Source organism: Thunnus maccoyii, chromosome 16 (assembly GCF_910596095.1).
Source record: "Thunnus maccoyii chromosome 16, fThuMac1.1, whole genome shotgun sequence".
Classification (NCBI taxonomy): Eukaryota; Metazoa; Chordata; class Actinopteri; order Scombriformes; family Scombridae; genus Thunnus; species Thunnus maccoyii.
The window spans coordinates 22,507,481-22,530,276 of record NC_056548.1 but is presented as its reverse complement, the minus strand read 5'-3'; the positions used below and the strand labels follow the sequence as shown (position 1 = coordinate 22,530,276).

The following is a 22,796-nucleotide window of genomic DNA, read 5'->3' as shown; positions in this document are numbered from 1 at the left end:
CTGTTCTCCCTTTTTGTTTGGACTGAACTAAATGGGAGAAAGCTGATTTGAGCTATGTCTATAATGTCTTGCATGATGATTATTTGGGTTGCCTATATTGGTTTGTCTGTCTTTGTTTTCACTCCAGTCTGAACTCGCACAGCATACTCTGTCTCAGTGATAAAAAATAAAGAAGGTATTCTTCAGCCTTGCTTTGCTCTCCTGAATTTGGGGTCCACCTGCTCCATTCTACCTAACATTCACGTTTTACAAAAGAGCTTTTTGAGTTCATTAAAAATGATTTTAATCTGAAAAGGTCCAGCCAATTAACAGAAGAGATCAAGACAAGTCTAAGACACCATTAGAGTGGTTTTGACACTGGTGCTGTGCGCCAGTCTTGCTTAGCTGTCATGATTTACACATTTTGTGTTCTGTATGAGATTCAAAATGCTCTAATCCATTTACAAAAGCAAACTAAATCCAGAGATAACCGCTGGTTGACCCATCCATCTTGTACATCTACAATGAGAACCTCTAAAAGAACATCTATGGTACAATCTGTATGATTGTCGCAAGTCAGAATGCTACAATTACACTTTCTAGGCAACACAAGATATAACCTTTTACTAATGAAATCACTTCATGTGCATAATATGCAAGACATAGGAGTAGCATTCAGAAAAGACAATAAGAGGAATTTGAATTTGACAGTGTGTCAAGTAGTCCACTGTCTCTGTAAACATCTGGTAAATTAATAAGTACAGTTGATTCCTTCAAAACACATTATATTATATACTGCATTAGACCTGGTAGATTTTAGGAATAGCCAGTCTAAGAAGTAAACCTTTAGTGAATGATAATTATGATTTTCTTTTGTATTCTCTCTTGCACTAAATGCAGCTATAGTTAATATTTTTATAATCACAATTTATGAAATGACAGTGTGTAATGTGAGAGGCATTGCTTGTAGTGACAAATCTACAGAGAATTATCACCTGACTCTGCAGCTCCCATCGGTTTTACAAAGCTTTACAGCAAGTTTCAGCTCAGTGGTTAGCTGTCCAGCTGCAACTTGACTGTTTTGGTTCACTGTTACCACTCTCATCTGTTGTCAGCTTAAAAGCTCTAAAAACTCACTCCACACTACCTGCTCAGCACCAAATGCCAAACAGACACAGTCTGTGACTAGCAGGTGAACATAGTGGAGCATTTAGCAGCTAAAGAGCCAAATATTTTTCTCTCTATGTAGCCAAAAAATCAGTTATTGCAGCTTTAAACTATACTGCATGTCTTGCTTTACATTGATTCAACTCACACACTGACACCTGGGAGCTGCCTAAAACTGCAGTCTGCTACTTTAAAGTGGCAATCTGGAAGATCTCTGTTTCATTGTCTTTGGCAGCACCATATGGCGTTAAGCAGTGATTGCAGGTGTGTTTTTGGACCTGACTCAACCTCACTCCCTGAGATCCAAACTGTCGCTTCATGACATCATGCAAGCATAAGCAAATTGAAGAGTGAATCTTTTGCATTAGGTCCGCAGAGCCTCTCTGGTGGATCAACCACTGGGTGATGGAAAATGCATCACTAACCCTGCCGCTTGTGATTTGAATTCATGGCGGTAAAGTAGCCACCAACACTTGATTTGTAATAATCATAACACTGCAAATGCAAGAGCTTTCATCAGCGGGCCATAGGCTTATAACCATTGTGTTACCTCATTTGGTGATAGATAGTGACTTGAGAGACATTTATTTAAATGAAAATCTTCGAGATTATAACTTTAAGCCACTGGTCTGCTTCAGTGGAGCAGGCAGGACAGCTCAAGAATCTTGCTCAAGGGCAACTTGTCTGTAGCTTTGTATGTAGGACAATATAGTAGATGTTCATTTGCAAGGCTAAATAAATCCCTGAAATGTGTATTTAAAAGCCCATGTACCATGGGCTTCTGGGAAAAAAGTACTGGAAAACAGCAGCTGACCTGACTACAACCCCCCTCTGTTCACTTTGAACACTTTGAAGTACTCTGACTATTTTTATTGCTATGACACAATGGGACACCAAGGAGCAAGGGAAACACTGAGAGAAAGGTTTATGGAAGTTTAGTATTTTCCCCACATAGCTGCTATATATTTACTATCCATGTCTCTCGCTGTGATTCACCTTTACTTCTTTTCTTCCTTGTTCTTTTCTCTCTGCTGCTTTGTGTCTCGGAATATCTTAAAAATTAATGGTAATTCTTTTTGACTGACTTTTTCAATACTGAATACATTACATTTGGCATTTGTGTGTGTGTGTGTGTGTGTGTGTGTGTGATTGTGTGTTAAATGCGGTGCGTGTAAATAATGAAAGAGTGTGCTCATGTTTGGATCACTGTAAATTATTTAACCAAGCCCACACACACACACACACACACACACACACACACACAAATACACAATCCCCGGCGACATTCTGCTTGCACGCCACAGTTCTACCTGTCTCTTTCTGTCGGTCTGTCCTCCCCTCTCGCTCTCTGTATCTCATTTCTTATTGAGCACCTCGGTTGAAAATTACAAGGTCAAGACAGCTTTTTTCAGGAAGTAAACATCTCAGTGGGCTGGCATAGGACCAGCAGTTGCCATAGTCTGTTTCAAACTTGACCGTGTCTGAAGTACTTCCTTGAGGTGGACTCACAAGGGGGAAAAAGATATAAAAAGTCTTTATTTAGAAACCTTGATAACAACAGGATGGTGGATGCGTTAGGAACAGGTCCCATGGAGGAGTCCACAGGGCTCTGCATTTTCATTTATATTTTAACCATTCAGTTGGCAGTCTTACCCGGGGTAACTTTTATTCTTTTTCTTTCTTACTAACAAAAACAGTTTTTAGATTTCTTTGTACTGTGTTATTCTAGGAACATACAAGTAAACAATAGTTGTAAAGAAAGCACCATTGTTGCACATTTTGGCAACATTTGAAATCGTGAAGAACTCACTTGTACTATATGAACACTAGCCCAAACCTCAATATGAGCATCACTGCAGACCTTTACTTATTTTTCTATAAAATGATCCATGTCAGCTATGTTGCTCTGAGGCTGTACTTTTTTTTTTGATGACACTGTAAAGAAAGTCTGAGGTTCACCAAAGTCAGGTTTCAAAGTAGGTTTCATCCTCTGGGGACCATGAATGTTTGTACAAAATGTCACAGCAGTCAAGATATTTCAGTCTAGATGAAAGCAGTGAACCAGTCATTGACTGGCAAACCATAAAGGAACACCACTAGCGATGCAGGACATCAAGACAAAGTAAAGTGTCAAAAGTTGAGATGTCTGATAATGGTCATGTGACCGAAATGTAGCTTTTGAAAAAGGTATTGGGGAATTTATGCACACTGTCAACACTAAAAACTGCTGGCGACAAGACATTAACATCCATCTGCTCTAGGATTATTAAAGAATAGAGGAGCGTTGTTATACATGGTTTGAGGGAGTCAGTTTATCTTGAGGCAATGGCAGACAGTAGTCTTATATTCTTAGTCAAACATGCCTTTCAGAAAAAAAAAAAAAAAAAAAAAAAATATATATATATATATATATATTGGACTGACCAAAATAATGACACATTTTATTTTTAAAAAGTCCTTTTTCTACAATCCTAGCTGTCCCTTGTACCCATTTCTAGGGCCTCACTGAGATTAATTTGGAGTTCCAGGTGCAATATTCTCAACAGTGCCAACAAACGCAGGAGTGAGAGTAAGGTTTCCAAAATTACAATATACCACTGGAGATGTGCTACACTATGTAGCTGCTTATAATGGAACAAGCACATAATGAGCTATGTGTATTGCCTTCAGAGCTTTTCTCTGTCAAAGTAAATGGCAGGGCAAAAATAAGATTTTTTATAATTAGGAAGATTTTTTTTTCATGTCAAGTAGAGTGGGTAGAGTAAAGGTATTATTCTTTGGTAAGAAGGGTGAAATGAAATACTTCTTAACCAGACATCTTTCTTCTTGATGGCTGTCAATGCTGAGCTCTGGCTATTGATGAAACTGCCAATACGGTGTTCTGACTGACTTTCCCTGGAGACTGAAGGTAAATTACTGTCAGTTAATTACAAAGTAATGACCGTAAATTAAAAGATAATGGTGGTAATTATTGAGTCATGTGCAAATGAGAAGAAGGCACTCTTTACCAGAAACCTTACTGCAGTTTAAAAAACAAGGCAATATGTAAATGTGACCATCAGTGATTACATTGTAATGACTGGAAAGGTTATGGCATTTTAATCTTAGGAGATGTAAGATTTTTAATTTAATGTTTAGCGTAAAGGCCACAATACACCATGAGGGAAAGTTACCGAAATTACCACACAATGCCATGCATAAAATACACTGTAAAAATATAAAAACACAACCTAACATACTAGTTTCAGTCTGTGTTCTGTTAGTGGTTGTCCAGTACTCCCATAATGGTGTAGCAGAGTAATTCCACATTAACAAGTGAGTGCTAATTAGCCAGTAAAAAGTTGTTACCATTAGTCCATAGCTGTGAAAAATAGCATGAAATAACAGTCTTGAAGTTCACATGTAACTAACCTGTCCATCACCTGTAAATTACAATCAGTGCAGTATGGATGAAATAATGGTGCACTTTGCAAAAGGCAAGTTAATGAGAGAAATAGCATCGTTCATTCATTCTGATTGGCTAAAGGGGTTGTTGTCTCATTACATCTGACACCTCCAACTGAGGCTTCTAATCAATATTGTAACGTTAAATGAAAGCAAAGGAATTAACAGTCCTCTCCAGCAAGATAGAGACAGGCACTATGAATGAGTGACACAGTTAGTGATGAAGGCTCATGAAAATAATGTAGTTGGTGCAACACTGTAAGCAGCTAATATTACATATTCCCAGATGTACCTGTGCTGCTTGGGGGAAAGTTAACTCAGGACATGTTTTGAAATCTATGTCAGGATGATTGCAGCTAATTTGTTTTATTTCATAAAGTAAATTTAGAATTAAATATGCATTAGTTATCAGATTTTGTACAGTCTCAAATATCCCAATCATTGCCCTCATCTGTGCAAATTTAATGTTTGGTTGGATCGTCTTTCAAGAGGAAATCTAGTTAGACCAAGAAAACAAGAACATTTAAGCAATTCATATTCAAGGTAACGTTCAGAGCTACAGGAGCTGTTGGGGATTGTCTTGTATGCGTGTTAGAGACTGTAGCCGTTTGATTGCTTCTGTACCAACACAGAAAAAAAGTCAATAGTTGAGATGTGAGGGGCAAGCAGCGGGATGGGGAAATATTTGGGATGGGCTCTAAGCTCCCACAAACCTCCGAGCGGAAGAAAAAAAAACTGCTCCTCCTGTAAGAATTATCCTTTCAGTGATATTTGCCATGCTCCGGTTTCCCAGGGAGAATTCAGATGTTTTATTTTTAATTGTTTGGAAGATAAAAGATGGCTGCCTCTTGGTTGTCATTTTACTGTAACCACTATCTCTCCCTTCCTCTCTCACACACACACACACACACACACACTTACTGCTATCTCTGCTGTTAAAGCCGCCAGTGCACTACAGTAGAAAATAAGATGCGAGATAGACAGGAACAGAGATGAGAGAGACAGAGATTTATGCTTCCACATTCCCCGTTGTTCTGTCACACGAGCTATTTTCAGACACCACACTCACACACGTAAACCAACAATGTGTCATTACAAGCTAATGCCATAATATGTTTGCCATGTCCTCCCACAATGCTTTGCTCCGCAGGCCAATGCCATTTACTGAACTGCATATAAACAAACAAAAACAAGGTCTTTGTGTATGTGTGTGTGCATATGTGTGATGGGTTTTGTGTGTGTATTCTTATGTAAACACACAGCCTCCTCTTGCCTCGAGGATGATGATGGAAACAGTTTGTCATCCTCCCACTTCTCTGTGTCTCTCTCACCTGCTCTCTTTCTACCATTCAACCATTCAAATCAAATATGCCTTATTAGCATACCAGAAACATATCCGGGGTAACAAAACTGTGCAGACATACACAAATGACTAATTAATTACCAATCTCAAACGCATATCAACAATGATGTTTGTTACTTGAGCTGTTGTCACACACTGTCAGATGTTAAGCCCCCCACACACTTCTGCAGGATTGCAGAGTAGAGGTGAGTGGATGATCCTACAGTCTTTTGTAGACACTGCCATAGCTCCAAACAGCCACTAGGAGAGAAAGAGGTGAAGTGTGAGTGAATGAATGTCTATGTGTGAGTTGCCTGGATCACTCAGCTGCTTTAAAAGAAATAATACGTTACTCAAAAGAAGTGCAAAAAAGTACAATAATGTCACGCTGTCAAAGTTACCCTTTTATAAATAAGGGACCACCCCACCTTTTTTGGTTTTAGTGTAATTTTTCCCAAACCGACCAATTGGAGATGAGCACATATCTTTTTGGGGCTTACTGTTAAAATTCCAGCTAAAAACATACTATGTTTTTGAAAGTAAAAATGTATTAATCTCCATTGGTATTAGCTAATAGTACTAGCCTACTATTTTAATAGTTCCCATAGTAAACCTACTAGGTTGAACTATTCATGTCTTCTAACACTATGTTGTATGTATTAGTGGAAGTTGCACTGCTTAATATTTTTATATTAACATCTTTATAAGGAGATAATACAGCAGTAGTTTTATGGCTTGTTTTCGCTGCCCCAAGCTGCAAAAAAAAAAAAAAATATGGTTACTGTTTTAATATATTAAAATATGAAAACATATACTGAGAAAGACATATTTGGCAAATTCTTTATGTTAGCAGTGTGCACTAGCTGATGCACTTGAATGGAAACAGTGTCTTCTCTCGTTTCGGGTCTCTTTTTCTGTCTCTTTCTTTCTTCTGAGATCTCGCCTTCTCTACTACTGTAATTCAGTCCATTACTGTCAGTCTGTCTCTTGTGTATTTTCATATAAAACAGCCTGAGCTAAATTTAGGCTGCTTAAATAAAATATTCAGTGTCCCTTCATGTTTAATACTTTTTTCTCACCCTTGTGAGCCCATTATGAAAATAAACCATTTCTGTGTAACGCCCCCCCTACCCACCACACTTTTTAGCCATTTAGTATTTTCTCTGATTTTTTTTTGAGTCATCTCAGTTTGACTGAGTTCCCTTCACATCAGCATCTTTTATTTTGTCACATTTTTATGAATTCACATTTCGTCAACTTCAGTCTCCTTGCTTGAGAACTACAGCACCCTGTGATTATAAAATATTCATACTGATATTCACAGTGTCATCCCTTCTGGTGATGCTTAGTTTGTTCATAATTGCACACTCACTTTGTTCCCTGATGGACCACAGCCATGTCATTCTTGAACACACACATACTTATACAGAATTTATAGCAAATGCCTTTTATAGCAAAAGTCCAAGGTCGTCCAACATATTTATTTACTACAAATTATACTATTTTCTAATGCATACCATGTTTATGTACAGTAAACCTATCCAAAATAAATGTTTAATTCTCTTAAAATGAAATTTAATCGCATACTGAAATGAAAGAAGGTCTGACATCAACTTAAATACATGAAAAATGGTGGAAACCAATGTGTACAATTTTGTAGTAATGATGTCAAACATTCCAAAAAGGTGTTAAGACCTCTAAAAATAGCATACATCTTTCACATCAGTACTTTGTTGACACCACACACAAGCATACGGTGAGTTATCCTGTCTAAATAGCCTGTTCAGAATCCCCGGTGATGTAGTCTACAGAAAGTTAAAATATCTTGCTATTTTGTAGGGGTGCGCATGTGTGGGTGCATGCGGGCGTCTGCTTGTGTGCGGGTGAATGAGAGAGGAAGATGCAGTGCTGTGAATCAAAGTATATTTGGCAGATTTAATCTCAGCAGGGACACAGAACGCTATCCATTAGAATTAGGCCTGATTGTTTAAAGCAAAACGTGTGCATGTCATGTTCCCATCTGTATACTGTATATGTAAGTATATTTAGAACACCAAGGCTTCTCAGTGCTTCCCCAAGTGTAAACGTATAATATAAAGTGAATGAAGTGTATTTGTAATGACAGGTAAGCTTAATAGGATTTTTTTTGTACAAAAATGGAACATATCTCACCCTGTTCTTTATGCTTTTGGCAGGGGAGTGTATCCATGCATTGTGGCAGTTTGGATGACAGAGTGAAATAAATGGTGTCATTTTATCAACATCAAACAGTTCCATACCACAGAGAGAATGAGAATACAGCAAAGAAAATCAGGACTTGTAAATCTAAGAAGGCTCTCATTGTGTTTCACATTTTGAGACGCTGCATCCTTTGGCAGATGTGAGTAGGAAAAAAAAAATACAAGAAAGCATCTGTTCGTTCAGCTTCCTGTGCCTTTCAGTGTGGTAGTGTTATGGAAGACATTGTTGTACTGTACAACCAACACCTCTTAAGACATTTTCACACTTATTTGGTTTGCAGCAGTCATTTTTAACCCTGGAGTGCTTTGTTTTGGTGTATGAGAGCACTGTAATCACAGAGAGACCCTGCTGAGAGGCTGGTTTGTCAGTACATTTCCAAACAAACCTCGGAGCTTTGTTTGGAGCGTGATCCTCTGCAGCTGCAGAAATCACTGAGCATTATGGGTTAAATAAACTGTGAAGTATTAGTTAATGACACACTCCCTGATTTTGTTATAGTGCCTAATAGTGCCTGTAAATCCCAGTATCTCTGCCCAGCTCACTGAGGATTCTGATTCTCATCTCTCTATGTTCTGGCAAATTTGACTACTGGAGTGGTTTTTGCTGTCTGCGTTTTTTACCCACAGAGACAATAGACATGTTCCGCTCACAGTACAGAGGCTTGGTTTAGTTGCCTGTGTGTCTGGAGTGCACCGGGGTATACGTGTATGGCAGACTGATTTCAGAATTTAGCAGGTAATTCTTCACATCTTCTTTTTGGTTGTCTCACAGGAGCAAACACAGGATAACCTCACATCTTTTCGCTCAAGATACACCTTTTTCAATTCAAGCGCACCCTGTGACCCTGAACAGGATAAGCACGTATCAAACGTAGATGAATAAAATTGGAGTGGAGCTGTCTTCACTGCAATCCACATCTTCCCATTGACCTTATATGCACTCACACCACCTCTATGTTTTGCTTTGCTTTCTATCTGAGAGCACCTTTCATAGTCTTCAGTTGCTTCTTGTTTGCGTGCCGCTTTGAGCACTCAGTGTGCTTTTCAAGCAAATGCTAAATGCCAAAATCCAAATCAGCTTTTATCAAAAGAATGCTGCATTTCAAAAGGGATTCAGTAGTCTCATACTGTACTGTAGCAAAGGCAAGACCTGCAACAGATGCTTCTTTTACGCATCTTTTTTATGCAACCATCTAAAACACAGATGCCCAGCAGACACAAAGCCTGTTAACCTAAAGAGAGCATTGCAAAGGATCAGTGCACTGCCCTAGAGCTGCACTTATGGCTTTAAACAATGCGTATTTCTAACGAGCTATACACTAAACACGCTACAGCTTTATGCATTCAAGCATTGTAACATATGGCATTACTAGCTGCATTGATCTGGTCTACCATGAGAAAATTGAGAAAGTTTCCCTTTTTTCTTTTTTTGAGGTAAGCCTATATGTCTCCATCATGAAGTCTGAAGAAATTACTGTGCAAGAATAATAGCATTCAAAAATCTGAGAACAATACTAAATGTTGACTATATAGAAATTCACCACTGTGTAGTCACTGACTAAAAAGGCTAATGTCAGCATGCTAACATGTTCACAACAATGTTAGCCTGCTGGTGTTTTGCAAATATAATGTTAACCTTTGTCACAATCTTAGTTAACGGTGGTATCATGCTAACATTTTATATTTATCACTGCAGTTATCACTATCACTACGTATCACTATGGCACGAGAGGGAAAGTCATAGGATCATCAAAGTGATTACAATTCATCCTGAGTCAGACTTTAATGTCTGCACCAAACTTCACTACAACCCATCCAACGGTGGTCGAGACATTTCACTCTGAACCAAATGCTGCTAGCGTGGCTAAAAAGTATTTTGCATTAGTTATTACCCTGCACTCCATGACATATGCTCTTCTGTCTGAATTGTAGCTGTTTGAGTGTAGCTTACAAGGCATAATGCTACTGAAACAGCTTAGTGCTCTAGATTTTATCCTGGGCCCATGATGTATGGACTGCTTTACGTTCTAAAAGATAGGTCACATGTCTTAATGGCACCACCAGTCCTTGATCTCTCATAAAACAATGAGCTGAGAAACCATTTCACATCAGATACTCTTCAGCATCACTGATATATGCGCTCGCATGCGTTTTGAGGGATAGTGATAGTAATGTTATGGCATAGAAATTGTCTTGTAAACACGATATCATCTGATAGCTGTTGATGGATGCACTGCGGTCTGTTCTGAAAAATAGTTCTGTGATGTAATGGTGTGGAAATAGCATTATAGACCAGATATTACACAGCACCATCATGAATCAGGCCCTTAAAGTACCACTTTTAGATGCCTACCACCAAGATCTCCTATTACACATCTTCCTCTCTCTTTTTTTCTTTCACTGCTTCCCTTTACTTCCCAGTTATAAAATGGGATCTAAAATCAATACTCAAGTAGTCCATGTGTGTCTGGATATACATCTAGTGTGTACTTCTGTGTGCGCATCAACATTTACATTGTGTGTAAGTGCTTAAGCATGCTCACATGTGTGTTCTCTCATTGCACTGCTATCCGACTGACCTTGGCGGTGATCGTCTTGTATTCCTGGCAGCTCATGCACTCCTATAAATCATCCAGCTGGCTGTATGTGGCTTTGATTGGTTTGATTTCACCTATTAAATGCAATTTAGTCAGGAGATATGGGCAGGTTATAGAAGGATTTCTAAGCCTCAACACAATGAAAACATGCATGGTGCAAAATGACTTGCAAGTCAATATGAGGAAAGTGGATGGATTGGAATTGACTGTTCGCTACACCCCTCCCCCAAACTGTGATTGTACAATCATAGTCTTAGCCACCATACCTCGGCAAGGCAGGCCGGTCAAGCTTTGCATTTCCCCACATGCCAAAGTGGTGTGCATGGGGCTCTAGTAGGAGCAATATTCTGCATTTTAAGACAGTTTGGAGGGTGGTGTCTACTTTTCCTATCTTTTCCAAAAACAAAAAAAAAAACACAAAAAGCCCATTCACTTCTAGCATATAAACCACCCTGTATTTTACAACTGCAGCTCTGTGCTCTTTATTGCATTTGGGGAGTTTAGTTTACACTCCAGCAACACCAGCCAACATTACCCAAGATAGCATTAGTATGTTACTTCAGCATTATACATCTGTTAGTCCTTATTCTAAAAGTATTTTCTCTTGGAACATTAAAAGTGAAAATACAATTAGAAAATACAAACAAAGTATGCAAGCCTGTCTGATTTTAGTGGTGAAGATGCTGATTTTTTGCCTGAGACATTTAGCTTTAGGCTCAGTCTTTTAGCACAATGCCATTTACTTCTAATGCATATTTAAGACCTCTTTTACAAGATTCTCATTTTAAAACCAGTCAACAGAAAAACATTTGCCATTTTCAACCAAATTATAGAGCTAATGCCACATTCACACTATGTTGGATGGATAGGAAGAATCAGAAGGGTTCCCTTGTTGAGGGCTTGGAAGTTGGTTGTGTACATGTTCATATAGGCAAGTTCAGCATTTCTTGAGCTTGACAGAGTGTGTGTGTGTGTGTGTGTGTGTGTGTGTGTGTGTGTGTGTGTGTGTGTGCGTGTGTTTGGTCTTGCTCAGTGCAGCAGTCTCAAAGTGCACTAATTGAATAAAGAGTAATTGTGATGTATTCAGGCACCTGCTGTCCCCCGTTGTTCAAGTGGGTAAAGCCATTATCTTAACTAGGGATGAGAGAGTACACCATTATCTGTATCTGTATCTGTTCAATCAACTGAATTATCTGTATCTGTATCCGCACTTGGAATGGGTGTGGCCTAAGCGGAAGTTGATATTATAAGTCTGAAATGCATATGGGTTGATCAGAAGTTGTGTTTTTGATCACAAGAGTAAGAGAATTATTTATTCATTCAAGTTTTTTATAAACTTGAATGAATAAACTTCAGTGAATCAATGGACACAACACTTGCAGTATTAAGAAGTGTTGCGGGTTTGACACTTAAACGAAGCAGGGTGCCAGTCAGAGTCATATCTGACAAATAATGGTTATAAAATAGAAAGAAAATAGCTCCATCAGACGGCACAAAACAATAAAGCAAATAACAAGTAGAAATGTAATATACGTCACCAAAAACCAGCACTGTAAAAATAGATAGACCACAACACAATTCAGATATCAATAGGTGTATTAAATCAAGAAAGCAAAGCAATATCGGTATGTGTGAGTGTGTGTGTTAGTGTGTGCGTATCAAAGACTCGTTCCACAGTCTCATAGTTTAATCCAATTGGTGAAGAGTCCATTTTGTTTTCCCTACAACCCCAAATCAGTTTAGTTCATTCTAGTTCACAACCACAAAAAGAAAGAATACACAAAAGTCTGCTCCAGGTTTTACCTGTTTTACCTTTTAACTCTGACAAGGAAATACACACGTCCAATGGATTATTCCTCCTCCTGACACAGACTCCAGAGATAAGGCTTATGTTTTACCACGAGTTGGTTACAATGACACGAACATTACAACGCTATTATCACTAATAGATTTCCCGTTGGTTGGTTTCACACTGAGCAGGTTTTTTGAGGGGTTGTGATTGGATTACTGGATGATTGTGGATGTTAACTGTGGGAAAAATGAATGAACTCTTGACAGGTGGGCGGTGATGTAATTCTGACGGCTGGTCGCTACAGAAGTATGACGTAAAATACATCAGTAACCGATGTAGAAGCAGTGAGAGTCGCGAGCTGTTAATCCCTGTGGACAGAGCGGCTGTGATGATGGCAAGATTGTGTTGTGTGGCGCAGCAGCAGTGAACTCTGTATAGGCTCTATGTAGGGGAGGAGCTCTGTGTGGCTGCCTGGACTATCATAAGTATGGATATTGACACATTTTACTCTGATGATACTCATGCTCGTACATTAAAGTACATTATCCAAACTGGATACTTGTTTCATCCAAGTATTTGGCTCAACCCTAATCCTAACCATAAGGTCAACTCCAGTGGACACACAGAAAAACAAAGTCAAGGAGTGGAAGCGAGAGAATAGGAAGGCAGCTTGGGCATTGGTGCTTTTTTGTTATGCATTAGATGCTGGTACAAACAACCAAGGTACATGCTTGAAGGCACAGAAGACCATGTAAACTATTAATTCACTTGAGAGAAAACAGGAGCTAAAAAGGTTTTCCAGCAGCAAGAGCAATATACTATAATCCATGGGTGTAGATTTGGGTATGGACCCTACCAATATTTTTACCAATCTCAAACAATCTAACTGCTTTAAATCTACATAACGTTAATGGTAAGATCTCTGCAGAGTTGCCAGGTTTGTATGTTTCCTGCAAAAAAAGTATGCTATTATGATAAAGAGTGAAAGAGCAGGATATGGAGGATATCCAACTTGATGATGTGGCAACACTCAACTTCAAGCTGTACGCATTGTTGACTAGCAGCAGCAGCAGTAGTGGAGTCGGTGAGGTGGAGAATCTGAAGCGAGGTTAGTATTTATAGTTTAAATGTTCCAAATTTCACAGAATTTCACAGATCATTTGATATTATATTTAATTTCAGGCGTTGATGTCAGCTAATTTGTGGTTGTTGCTCAGACATGCTGTTTAATTGAATAACTTTATTACTGTTGATGGAAATTCCTCCCAGAAGCAAATTAAGACATCTGGTCCTTTTTAAGAAGAACCAAAGTGTCAATAACAGTTGAGCTTAGTTAGTAATAATGTTCTACAATCAATCAAAACATTAATCTTTTAAATTAGTGGGAGGAATACTTACTATTTAATGCCATCTCTCCCCTTTTCCATGAGTGGATGAGGAGCAGAGTTATTAATGCATATACATCACTAAGACATGAACATTATTCAGAAGCTAAATTAGCCATAGCTTGTCCAACTGTTTTGTTTGACTGTCAGGCATCATTTAATTATGAATATCCTGTCTGCAGCAGCCTGAGCAGCACAGAGACACACAGACAGGTGAGCTCTGACAGCATAGTCAAAGACCTAGTCATAAGTTCAGGAGTTAAATGAAAAATAATACAAAAAGAAGTTTTTGAGATGATTTAAACTGTGACTCTGTCATGAAACTCTTGAGTTGTGTCGCCCAAATCTACAAACTGAAAGAAGAACAGAATCTCAGGTGAGGTTTAAAAACCTTACAGCAGCACATCACCTACAGGTTTCTATACATTTATTGTAACGTTTATTGTGTACTTAACCACATTAAAAATAAACACAGTATAAAATTTAAAGACCCCATCACCATGTTTGACCTTACATAACACAGATAGTTTGTGTATAAAAGACCTTTCAATCAAAGGTTCAAAGATCATTCTTAACATTGGAAATGGAAGTTAAGAAAATGATCTCACCATAGCTGTTTTAGAGCTTCCTGTCATATGATCTTCATCAGCAGATGGAGTTGTCACAGAGCTTTAGATGTTCAAATTTCTATTTTTCTGAGCACTTAAAAAGGCTACTTTAATAGCTACTAAATCTACTGTGTGGTGAGATTGTTTTCTTAACTTCTGTTTCCAAGGTCAAGAGTAGACCTAGAAACTCAGCTTTTAAGCCAAACTGAACAAAAAGTCCTTTAAGTGTTCAGGAAAAAAATGTAAATTGGAACATCTACAATTCATGACAACTGGACATCGTCATCGACTGAAGGAGGTTGTGTGATATGATCACAAGCTCTGGAAGAATTAGTGAATGGAGGTCATAAGACTGTTTTTTCACCTTTCAAACAGTTCGGGAGTTTAAATCATTTTAAAAGGTTGGTTCACTCATTTTCTCATTGGCCTTAAGCAGTATCTACAGTAGCTGTCAACAGTTTTAACTGATCAATTATTAAAGAGATATTGCTGTTAAATGCTTTAAATATAATTTTCCAATGTTGTTAGCACCACAAATGAAATTTCATTAATTTTATAGGGGGTGGAGGCACAAATCTCTGCATTACTATATACTGCACAGGAGTTAAGAGACAATTTGTCATTGAGATTAACCGACCTTTTGCATTTTGATGGTGGGGCTACACTGTTGTTTATCACTGGATCACAGATCACAGATGCATTTACTGTAACTTTTTTTGGTCAGATTAAGTAAATGCAATGCTGATACGCAATGTGTGACTGTATATGATAAATAAAATGAGAGCACGTGCACATGTATCCTCAACAATACATATACAATCAGTGATCCTATATATTATAATGTCAAAGTTCATACATTATCTTAATCTTTGCATGCTATGTTCCATAATGGCTGATTGAAATACAACGGAGCAAATGCTCCATGCCAAATGAAATGAGATATGCATTAGAATAATCTGATATCACTCTGTTCTGCTGCAGCCAGCAGGAATCTGACAAATGAAGGAAAAATCTGCATAAGCTTCTCTTTTTGAACCACCATCCTAATATCTGTACAGTAATCTAAAAAGAAAGAGACTGTTATGAAATCTAGTCTGTGTTATGGTCTAATTTTGTATTACACTTAAAATCTTTTGAGCTCGTTGGTCTGCGTGGAATTGGTGCTGTTTGAATAGTAGTATGTTGCAGTAAACAATGTTGCTCTCCTCAACAAGAGCCTGGCGCTTTGAGACTGTTGGAGAACACTTCAACATATGAAGTGTTTTCCTAACTCTGACATGACTAATCTATTTTAACACCACAAGTACCATAGCAAACTACCTGACACTCCTCAACAAAGAGCCCTGCAAACCACCAGATGACACTTTAGGATGTCAGAGTAGTTTCCTACCTCTAATGTCATATCCACGTCCTGTGGTAAAGATAGTGGTTACGGGCTCTCTACTGAAAAAGTCAGTCAGCCAGAGATACAGTAAATGCCAATATAAAGGTGCTGTTCAAATAATTTTTTATCTCAGCTGTCACCAAGGTAACAACTTCACATCCAGTGTTAACATTGAATCATCCTCTTCCACACTATGTGACAGTATACATTCGGTCTTGACTTGTTCCACCTCTTCATTGAAGCAATACGATATTTACACTGAGTGAAATGTTAAAACCCAGGAAGTCATGTTTTTTATGGCTGTATTATACCATCAAATGGCTTGTTGGAACGAGAGAGAGATGAGCTTTTGCCCCACACAGCACTGACTCCATCTTGGCTCCTTACATAGTCGAGTGTCATCAGAAATGAGTAAATCACCTGCAGATGTCAGTAGTAGGCGGACCAATCACCTGCGCAGTCTGGTGAACACCTATTTGCAAACATTATTACTCACTCAAAACCTGTCAAACAGATATAAAGAACACATACTGACAGCAGTCCAAAATACCACCTCATTCGTAACACCTCCATTCCCAATCAATCAACCAGTCAATCTCATTTATTTGTATAGCTCCTTTCATACAGGTTAATGCGGTTCAAAGAGCTTCACAGATGACTGAAAAGGTAATAATAAGACAGAACAAGGGAAGTCTGTAAAAACAACAAAAAAGGAAGAAAAAAAAAGCAAAACAATTTGAGACCAATGAATGCAAGAAAATACAAATGATGAAAATGTAATAAAGTAGATTTAAAAGCTAAAATAACAGTAATAGTAGTACAATAGAGTTAAATAAAAACTAGATAAAATTGATTAAAAAGACAAAAAATGATGGCAATGACACACAATAAAATTGATTTAAAAGTTTTAAATAACGATAATAATAATGAAATATCTTATTATCAACATCTGTGGTGGACTGAGGGCTGTTTGAGGGCCAGGGGACGAAAAAATATAAAGGGCACCAGATACATTCAATGGCCCCCATCTGCAGAAAAGAACGACGCATGTTTGCTTAAAAGGTTAAATCCTCAATTAACACTTTATAAGGTGATTCAGAATATAAGGAAAACAACACCTCTGTATTAAAAAGCATTTACTTTTGAAACATTTATTTTGCAAACAACTCTGTAATCCAACACAGGGAATGGGTAATGTTTTAAATGTTTATTTCGTAAGCACATCTGTAGTAAAAACATGGAACTATTAACATTTTGAGAATTAGCTGTTTTGAGCATGTCAAGGAAGTGAGAAGCAAGATTGTGAAATAAAAGGAGAGTTCTTTTGGCCATGACTTTGTGAATGTTAATGACCTTGTAATGGTCAAATGTGATGTCCGTTAGTGGACAAAATCTGAGAGCCTTCTCTCTCCACATCTGTTTCTAAGCTGGGTCTTGATCAGCTTCAATTTGGAGAACGATCGCTTAACTGATGCAGTTGTCACTTGCAATGTAGCATTTATTTTGAGGGGTTTTGTCAGCTTTGGGAAGACTGTGTCCACATCATTTTCTTTAAGGCACGTCAGCATAGCTTGAACATTGCTGGTAGAAGGAGCATAGGAAGAGTGGAACACTTTAGGTTCAGTGACAATACTGTCTTCCTCCATGTCATAGAATTGGCAAACATCCTTGAAAGACTGGGCAGCTCTGTCATTCATCATGCCTTTCCAGTTACTTGGGGTGGTAAGGCCGTGACAAACGGCACTAGAAGTGCACTAGCCCTCTTGCCTTTGTCATGTGTGTTTTTACCCCTACCAAGGAAGTTGTGTTTTCCCTCCTCTCCATTTGTATGGCTGTTAGCAGGGTTCCTCAAAAGGTTCTCTTCCAGATTTAATAACATGACAAGATACATTTTTAAAACATTTTAACATGCCTGGTCAGAGGTTTAAGTTCTACTAGAGATCTCTTTAGTTGCTAATGGTTAATATAAACGTTCTTTTATCTCTCTCATCTCCTCCCTTGCTGTCTCTAGCTGCATTTTGCAGACCCCTTCGTATTGTTTTCAATTTTCTGTCTCTTCTTGGCATTCTGTAATTATAGGGAAAACAGGATATTAGTATACTGTCTGTGAGGGCATGCATCTGCCTCTTCCTTGACACTGATAATTCGTCATGGAGCTGTCCATAACTGTGTTCGACCTTCATCAATGAGAGCTGCTGCTAAAGATGGGTCGGGGCTTTCCACAGAACAATATAGGCCTATGTCTCTCAATGAACTGAACAAGAAGAGGATCTTTGTTTAAGATATGACATATGATCTTCACATGAATAGCCACTATTGTAAAGATGGCATTTTGATTTTATTCTCATTTTAGCTTCTTATATCATCATTACACATACTTTTGAATATAAAAATGTATGCATGTTTTACATAACCAATGAAATGCTTTTAAACAATATATGATATGTGCAGATAGCTGATAGGACAATCTTAGTAAGACCTCCTCTTTGTCCTGGAGTATTACAGGATGTGTATTCTTTGGGAAGAAGGGTTGGCAGACAGCTTTTGAGTTTCCAGTGGCAGTTGGCAGATTTTTTTAAAACTATTTTTGCATGCTCTCTTTTTTTGTATTTTTTTGTATTTTTTACTTGCTTTTGTGCAAAAAAATCCAAGTAGATCATCTTGATCTTCTGAAAGGCAGAAAATTCTCCTCTTTTTTGGACTGCTAAACTTTACTCATCCAAGGCTTCTTCAACTACATTTCGGTAAGGTACCTTGCATATTAACTATTCTCTAATGTGTTAATAGTACTAATTTGGATCTCTCAAAATAGGGACCAGCATTAGAAGTGTTAGGACAGGAGCCACAGTATTGGGGTAAAGCCTAGAATGAGGGGTGTAGCTGCCCTGGTGCTGGGGCTCTCTGTCAGATACTAACATACTTCTAGGAGGAGAAGAGACCTCTTTAACACATACTGATATCGCTAATAATAATAATTTACTCTGTTATTGTAATTATCTTATCCCCTGATTAGAGACACTGGAAGTTGGATGGAATAATGTCAGCTACAACAACTTCAACATGTTTTTAAAGGTGCTTTTTTTTCCTAATGGTCAGCCTACATAAAGGATACATTAATTTCTACCATAATGGCCAGTTTACTCCATTGTAGGAGCATCTCATTGGGCAAAGTATCTCATGTTCTTCACTGGAAGGGCACTTCACCATGTTCTTCTCTCATACAGTGCACCCTATTGGGCACTTTTTTTCATTGAAAGGGCACCCAATTCTGCTCTTCAGTATGTTAGATTTAGGGGAACCCTAAATTGCACTTTTTCTTTTTTTTGTCCACTAAGGGAACCCATACAGAAACTCCAGCTCACCACATTATGGCAACTCATAGGGCGTTGCATTACATCCTCTTCATTGATAGGGCACATGTTTTCTCAATTCCTGGGGTACTATCACATTTTATCATACTGTGGGGGCACCTTAGAGGGAATTTTATCATTCTGTGGGAGCACTTTAGAAGACACTTTATCATACTGTGGGGACACCTCAGAGGGAATTTTATCATTCTGTGGGAGCACTTTAGAAGACACTTTATCATACTGTGGGGGCACCTTAAAGGGCACTTTCGTTGTATTCTTTTTATATAAAATATATATAATAATTTTAATCGCATATGATTGATGTTTTTATCAGCAGTTTCAGAGGTTGTGTTTTGATGTATACAAGATTGGTCATGACAGTGTAGATAGAATCACAGATGATCAGCATCGCCACTGCAGGGGTTCCAAGGCTGGAGTTTCTGCTTAGGAGGGAGAGATGACTCCAACCTGCTCAACAGAGTGGTGGTGGTTACCCACCTGAAGGGACAAGACCCAGGGAAGGCACCTCAGCTGTCAGGTCCAGGGTGCAGCAACAAACACTGCATGCATGGAGTAGAGCAACCATCTGGGGAGAGCGTTTCTACTCCAGTACCAGGACACCTGCCGTTTGAAGCCAGTGGGGGCAAGCAACCAGTGGGCACAGCACCATCCCTTTCCTGATGCACAGAAACCGGTCTCCCTGACTCCTCCAGCACAGCAAACCGGTTGTCAAGCTGAATCGGAGAAGCTGATTTGCCTAACTCCTCTGAAGCAGCCGACTTGCTAGCTGGGTGCAGTGGCGAACGGGAAAAGTGTTTACCCTGCTGGTGTTTGTGCTTCACTGAGACCCATGCCTCCTGTGTGTGTGGAGAAGAGCAGGCCTGGGCAAGTGTAGGCCATTGGTCGTCTGACAGAAGCAGAGGTTATAGAGCTGGACCACGGCAGTGTGACATCAAAGTCCTGAGCCACAGAGAGGTGCTTTGGTCCATACAGCCAGATTCACCCAAAGAAGAAATATGCTTCTGGGCAGTTGCAACAGTAGAAAATGCCAACATAAGTTCATCCTTTTTTCTCAGTTCATTTTCTAAGCGTTGAATGTTCTGTTGTAGCTTTGTGTAGACATGTTTACAATTTACACATACTGCTATTGACAGGTAGATAAAAAGCCTATAAAAATTTAGACAATGAATAAATAAATATACAAAATTAAAGGTGGATAAATAATAAGATACAATCAAACCCAATGGCTATCTGTCCGAAGATGATTTAGCCACTGGGGGCAACGGCCAATAATTTGGGGGTTCGGGGGTAGCCAGCAGATATTTGGGTAACAGATAATGGATATTTGGGCCAAGACTTCCTCTTTCGTGCAACTTCCCAGAATTCTTCAGGTCTCACACCTATACTTGAACTCCGACCATGGATCCAACAACCAGCTGCCGTAAGTCATTTTGGTCTATGATCTGTGATGTCATCCTGCCAACAAAAGCCCAGCTGGCCTCTGTTCTAACTCTTCTCTTCACCGCTGCTGCAGGTGCCTCTCCCTCCGAGCTCCGCCCTCATGTGTAGTCTGCTTGAAGTAGATGCACAGAACTGTTTTCTTCACAGCAGTGGCACAAGGGCAAACCTGATCCAAGTTATTTAGCGCTAGTGGCTACAACACAGAAGCCGCACAGCGAGCACAGCTGATCTTCTGCTCACAGTCTGCCAGCTAACAGGAACAACTGGTTTCCCTCCAACCCGCACGACCGGACCACTGACTGCACAGAAGACTGCACGTCAGCACTGGAACCAAAACTCTTCCCAGCCTGGCTCCTCCACAACCGACAGATCGCCAGCTAACAAAGCAGCGCGCCAAAGCAGCACGCCAAAGCAGCAGGCCAAGGCAGCACGCCGAAGCACCCTTCTCCCTCCATGGATTGGTATCAAACAAACTGCGCAACAGAGCATAGTACAGCATGGGTGTATTGATGTATTGATTTAGTTTAGTGTTACTCACTGAGCTTTATTGTTATGATGTCTTTTCATTGTCAGGTTATTGGATAGCCACACCGCTAAGTTGATTTTACTATGCCTGCACACATATTCATAGCATGGGAGTTACATCCACCGACTACTAGGCCTTGCATGCAACTAACTAACCTCTCTTTTAACCTGGCACCTTTATCCTACACAAATTGGCCTTAAACATAGATTCGCAGAAACTCAAAGCACACACATGCGGAGGCAGAGCAAAGAAACATGCACACTCTCTCCCTCACAGGCCATGCAGTCCGGGTGGCCATCTTTGATTCTGCCATCTTGTTTGTAGTTTTCCTTTGTCTGCCATCTTGTTTTCCTTTATGTACCTCTCACACACACTATGGGATCTCAGCTGCCATTTTGAGTCAACCATATTGTTTTTGTCTGTTTTCCTACACACATGAACAAGCATACACACACACACCGAATAAAGTACCATTAGTTAGATTATATATTGTGTATTTTTAATCCTGTTATCTGTTAAAATAACTGCTTTTGGATATACCTGCTGGTCTATTTAATCAGCACAAGAATCAGTGTTGCCAACCTCTACTCTGCAGAACTCCAAAACCCTTCAACCTTTACTAGTTATTGATATGATCATTTTGGTTGTAGTTAATCAGAGTTCCAAACTGATAATTAGTATATTTTATGAGACTGAATCAGTGAATTAGCTATCCTTTCCCTTTTAAAGGGTGGTGCCCAGAGGTGGATATAATGTAAATTAAATCGTATTACTTAATGTAATTATTAATTATTTCTGATAGCCAAAAATGGATAAGCTGTCACACCTTCAAAATGCCCTACATTGTCCTATCATTTACCTTCTAGTTGCAGATTAGAGTATTAGTTATTACCACAGAATAAATTATCAGTCATCTACTAATCTAAATAATATTGTAGAACGTTGTTTCCCTATAATAACTGTCTCCTTACAAGCTGCTGCAGTTCCAATTATCCTGTCTTACATTAAAATTATAGTGGGAATACAATACATCTACAGTATAATTTGTTCAAACTTCACCTGTGGTTTAGTATAAACCCAGTTCCTGTCTCCTGTAGAAATCACTTAAATGCCACTAGAATTCATTGCATCTGAGGTTTAAGGTCATGAATGTCATTTCTTCAGCTCAGAACATTTTACTAATTTCTTAATGGTAAAATTTTTCACCATGTATGATTTTACAGAGGCAGCACTATTAGATGTGTCAAACAAAATGTGTTTGCTACATTTAAAAGGTGTTGAATCTGCCTCAATTTATTTGGATCCATGGAAGAGGGTTACTGATTATCTGACAAACTAAAGAGATCTATGTATGAGCAAAGTCTAGTTTTTCAGGAATGCAGACAGGAGATGTCTACATTCTCCTCAAAGTGTTTTTCAATGCATTTAGTCACAGTAGCTCTCAATGGCATACACGGGCTCAAGGTACAAATATCAATAATTATATGAATATAAAGGGACCCTGATTATAAGACAACCCCT

The 22,796-nt window shown here is 38.8% G+C and overlaps 1 protein-coding gene across 7 annotated transcripts in view; it reads left to right on the top strand.

Moving 5' to 3' along the window:
* lrfn5a (leucine rich repeat and fibronectin type III domain containing 5a) overlaps nucleotides 1-22,796 on the top strand; it is a 166,788-nt gene that overhangs the window by 114,341 nt on the left and 29,651 nt on the right. Inside the window, exon 1 of one of the 7 annotated variants that reach the window (XM_042388548.1) lies at nucleotides 21,055-21,210. The exons of the other annotated variants lie outside the window; for them this stretch is intronic. The gene's annotated coding sequence lies outside the window, so the exon portion shown is untranslated. Of the gene's footprint in view, nucleotides 1-21,054; nucleotides 21,211-22,796 lie in introns of those variants that run through there. 7 annotated transcript variants of the gene reach the window in all.